This window comes from Anguilla rostrata, chromosome 4 (assembly GCF_018555375.3).
Source record: "Anguilla rostrata isolate EN2019 chromosome 4, ASM1855537v3, whole genome shotgun sequence".
Classification (NCBI taxonomy): domain Eukaryota; kingdom Metazoa; phylum Chordata; class Actinopteri; order Anguilliformes; family Anguillidae; genus Anguilla; species Anguilla rostrata.
This window is the reverse complement of record NC_057936.1, coordinates 9,675,091-9,680,257: the sequence shown is the minus strand read 5'-3', so window position 1 is coordinate 9,680,257 and position 5,167 is coordinate 9,675,091. Positions and strand designations below refer to the sequence as shown.

Genomic DNA, 5,167 nt, shown 5'->3' with positions numbered 1-5,167 from the left:
TAAGGCCATTTTGTCTGTTTGTTTCACGCCCCCTTCCATATCCACCCTCAGAAAAGCTCAATATAGACAGTGGTACAAAGCCTTCTTTGAAACCCAGCTCTCCTTAGACTATCCTACATAAAACTGCAGTCCATGGTGGCAAACATGATAAAGGGGAACAGGATCTGCTGTTACCTCGGTAAAAGGTAACAACATCAGGGCTGATTAGTTCCTAACCATCTATGATATTAATAGAGAGATCACTCTGCCAGACTGTGGTACCTGAAGACAATTTCAAATAAGCATAAAGCATCAGCCAAAAAGTATTGTAAACCAGTTGCATGCATACAGGTCTAAGCAGTCTCCCATCATTTCAAACACCTTTACATCTTGACTGTTATTAACAGACTGTATTCTAATTTTCTCAGAGAAAAGAAATACAACCTTAACTGCTTTCAATGGTAATTCTGAACTTGGACCTATCAGACTGCTGTACCCTTGAGTTATAATTAAGAATCGTGTCGTGAAGTCAGCGGTTGTCAATTACCACTCGCGCTTGCATGAGGGCGACCATCTTTCTGTGAGCAAGGCATGGAGACTGCATCCTTCACCGGAGAGGGAGACAGAGAGAAAATTAAGGAAACGGAGATTATCACGAATCGGGGATTCTGTGTTAGGAGGTGAGATTCAAAAGCGTACGATGGAACGTCCCCCCAAAACATGAGGCCATTATGATGGATTACCCAGAACGGGGACTTTGCTGGCGTATTAATTGAAGCTTTGGCTGCCGTCAGTTTCCAATTACTTTTTTTGTTAGCCTACGGTTAATGGCATGGCAGCAGACAGTGGATATGGCACCCGTTTGAATCAGGGTGCTGAGTACGGCGTGTTGGGGGTGGGGGTTGGGTTTGCTATTGTGGATGGGGAGTGCAGAACTGGTGGAAGGAGACTCACATCCCAGCACTGATATAGGGCACACATATCCTGCAGATTCAATGCATTGACAGCATACACAAAGTCCATGAAAGGCTAAGCAATGTAAATCACTTGTGATATATCCTCATAATACCCACATAAGTGCCTCAGAGTGCTGTGGCGTGATGACAAAGATTACTTTTTCCTTGAAACACAAGATCCTTACAAAAGTAATACAGCTACAAATGTTTGTATTGTTTGCCTTATTTTACCGTATCAATGTATGTTTGTTCCACTGTACGTGCAGCTTGTGACGCAAGACACATTTCTGACAATAAAGTATAATCTAACTTAAATATTAGTATCATTATGTAGCTAAGAAATAAAGGGAAAAAATGCTCTCAACTCAACAATATGTGAACTTGGGTGCCGGTCAAACATTAAATATGCACAAATGAGAAAAGGACTGCACTAACATAAATTATTTTTATATATCTTTTATTTGCATGAGCGTTTTGCCACTTTTTGACACGCTGAAGGTGATTTTGCCCAAAACGTTTGTGCATATAAAAGATTTGCAAAAATATTTTATGGTAGTGTGGTCATTATCACATTTTCGTCATTATGTATTGCTCATCGATGAATGCTTTTTCTCCACTGCAAACTCTCCACGGCTGTTTTGTTCGAGTCATTCGAGCTGGCTAACGTTCAGCTCGGTGCTGCTAAGCTAATATATATTCAGCTGCAGAATATCTTTAATCATTAACCTGAAGAATGAGCACACTTAAGTGGTTAAACATATTCAATTAAGCAAATAATTAGAGGAAGGAAAGAGAAGGGGAGATATGAAGGAGCAGCAGAGGAGCATTTGGCCCCGAGGGCCAGCAGCCGGGGGCCAGTCTCGCTGCGGAAGCCAGTGTAATGAAGTGGGAGATATTCTGCGCCATCAGTCATCTCTGTCAGTCATAATTCAGTGACTATTAGTTCATTTTGTGTTAAGAAGCACGCCCGTCTGCTCAGCTCAGCTTAAGTAGCCATTAAGATTGAATTACGAGCTTTACTGATGCACTAAAACATACAGTCATAATACAAATATTCACCTGCCAGCTATAAATTAGCCTCTCTGGGAAGATGAATAACGTGGCGGTAACAGGCAGGTCCTCAATGGGAGGAAAGGCCTGCTTTTTGGCCATCTCTCCTATGCACTCTGCAGTATGCTGTGTGCATGTCCTGCATTTCGTCAGGAAACGAGGACTGAGAGGGACAGACAAATCACAAACAGGTATTTATTTTCTCTTACAGGCAAGTGAATGTCCAATTTGACAACCACGAGGGCTGACATGCTGGCTGACAAGAGGAACATGCGGATCACTTGGGCGTTTTCAAGGCAGCGATGATACGAAAACAAATGGCTAGCCTTTGGGGTCAGTGAACATCCAAACATTTCCAACCAGCTTTCCTTGAAATTATTTAAATGACCTGTAATAACGCCACTTGGGCAAAGGATTTCACCTTTGAAAAGATTCTTTATATTCTGTGAACTTGTGAATGTGAGAGGTACTCAGGTTTCAGTATATATATATATATATATATATATATTTCAGTCCCCCCCCCTCCAGCCTGTCTATTGAGCACTACAAGGAACATAATTACCACCTCAGTGGAGAGTATCTCATTTCATCTTCGATAATCTTTTTTTTTTCTGTTAATGTATTATTAATTGGGTTCCCTACAAACAGATTAAATGAGTGGGAGAAAAGCAGAAGCAATTTGTTAATTATGTATGCATTCAAAGTACCTGCATATCAACCTCTCAAAGTTAGTGGAGCAGAGAGGATTCCTCTAGCGGGTGTAGATTAGTGAATTGCATTATTACTGAGAGAAAAGGTATGGCTGTGCTTTGACTTTTTACTATTGTCAGGAAGCCTGACCGTGCGCATAATTCAGAAGAATATTGCCTCTGCTCAGCATGTCTTAGTTTCAACTACATCCTGATTTTTATCGGGAGATGAATTAAACCTTGATTTTCGTCTATTCAGCAAGACAGCCATGTGATTTATATTATTTTACACTCTACCAGTCCCTATGAAGGTATGCAAATGTGCGCGTAGTTTTTTTTTTTTTTTTTTTTTTGGTGATGGCTTCAGAACCGCAATAAAAAGTGCTTGACACTGATTTCTATTTATTTATTTCATTCTACCTTTTTTCCTCCTTTCAGACCCTTTGAGTCCGGACCTGGTCTCAGAGGATAGCCGGCTGCAGGAAAAAAGCAAATTAAAATCCCTCCGCTAATGTGTCGGCCGGTAATGAAATAAGAATCTGACACTTACTTGCATTGAAATGCAAAAGAGGTGTCCCCCTGTTACCCTGGCAATTTATCATAAAAGGCAGCGAAATTCTACTTAATATACATGAGGTACAGTGAATTATTACCAGGCTCGTCATTATAACAAACTTCTCAAAATACACGCACAAAAGGGTCAAGTATATTATTTTTGCTTGCGTCACTCTAATGGATAATCTAAATTGCCTGCAGGAGTCGTGAAATCTGAGGCTCGCTTTGAACTTGTTTTAGTTTAGAGCCCTTTCACTTTGCATGTTTCTTTCTCTCCCTCTTTTTCTTGCCAGCTTGGTTTTCCTCCTTTGGAAAAGATAGAGGTTGAGGATGATTTTTTTTTTTTTTTTAAGAGAGGGCCAACTGGCTATATCAGAAAGAAGGTTATTTCCAGTCCTCTAATTCATCTCTGCCAACACAGTCTCTAGGCTTTAGATTTTTTTTTCATTCCATCTCTCTCTTTAATGTGGCCTAGTACTGGTTGTACCCCATTCACCTTGTTAATACTGCGGAAAAGGGCAATGCCTTACCGGTGGGATGCAAAATATTAGAATATGCACAATGTTGTTTTAGTCCCTGGGCTATGATCTGCTTAGTAGCTGCCATTATTTCTTTGGGCTTTCTATGAAGGAAAAATAATTTTCAAACGTATAATTCCCTAATCTAAAATAAATGCAATGCAATTATAGACTGATTATTTTCTCTAAGTTATTTTATATACAGCACGCTATAAATCTTGCTGATATGACACCCCTGATATTTTGGGGGCAATGTCCAAAAATAACTATGAAAAGCCAGAAGATTTGATGCCAACAAATATAATAGTGCTAAAAAAAACAGAAATGCTACTAAAAACATAAATTTAGGCAATATCATACATAAGCATCTTAAAAATAGCATGACATAATAGGAATAGTAAATATTTAACATTCATTATCAGATAGTGTAAATAGTGAAATAGTTGGCCAAAGCCAAGATTTGCTTTACTAAGCAATCAGATTGATGATAAATCTTTTGCAAATGACATTAACTACTGGATAGTCTTTGCATGTTTACCAGTGGCCCCTGCGACAAATCGTTTCAAATGTGATGGAGGGAATGCCGTTTTTTTCTTTTCAGACACAAGCAGAACATCAACATTGAGAATTAGAGGAGGTCAAATTCAGGGTTGCAAATTCAGGGTTGCAAACAAGCGGACAACATATAATGGTCCATAATCTCTGGTTAATACCTTTTGTCAAATACATCATTGCTGGGTGTTGCAATGTCTGGGTGTTGCTATGATTAGAATTTTTTTCTAGAGCACTAATACAATATCTCACCGAAAAGCTGAAGGAAATATTGCTAATAAAACCTGTGTGTGTGTCGACATGTTTTACTATCTTTGTGAGAACCAAATGTCCCCACAAGGATAGAAAGATGAGGAAAATTACACAAGGTGAGGACCTTTTGCTGGTCGCCAAAAGTTCAAGAGGCTGTTTTAAGGTTAGGACTTAGGGTTAGGGTTACAATTAGGTTAAGGTTAGGGTTAAGGTTAGGCATGTAGTGGTTGGGGTTAGGGTTAGGGTTAGAGGTTACAGAATGAATGTAGTCAATGGGAAGTCCTCACAAGTATAGCAATAAATTCTTACGTGTGTGTGTTTTGTGCGTGTATGTGGATAGGAGTGGAAAGGTGGTTAGTGTGATTGAGTGGGAATGTTAGGGACTGATGACATGGAGGTCCATCTGTAAACCTCCATCTGTCATCATAGTCTAAACAGCTGCCATGCCAGTCTAATGTGGCTTGTACGTCTTCAAATGCAACCTTTTCATTAGCTTTTTCAGTACCATACATTTACCAAGGCAGATATAAAACCAAAAAGTCAGAATGCCATCAGCTTCCACAAAGACCTCATGCAACTGATAATGATACAAAATATATGTACATTTTGAACAAAT

At 39.4% G+C, this 5,167-nt stretch overlaps 1 long non-coding RNA gene across 1 annotated transcript; it reads left to right on the top strand.

Moving 5' to 3' along the window:
• The first annotated feature begins 1,760 nt into the window (after positions 1-1,760).
• On the top strand, positions 1,761-3,871 carry LOC135254272 (uncharacterized). The gene is made up of 3 exons (XR_010329801.1): positions 1,761-1,852; positions 2,197-2,318; positions 3,113-3,871. It is a non-coding gene; the product is annotated as an uncharacterized LOC135254272 (long non-coding RNA).
• Positions 3,872-5,167: the final 1,296 nt, after the last annotated feature.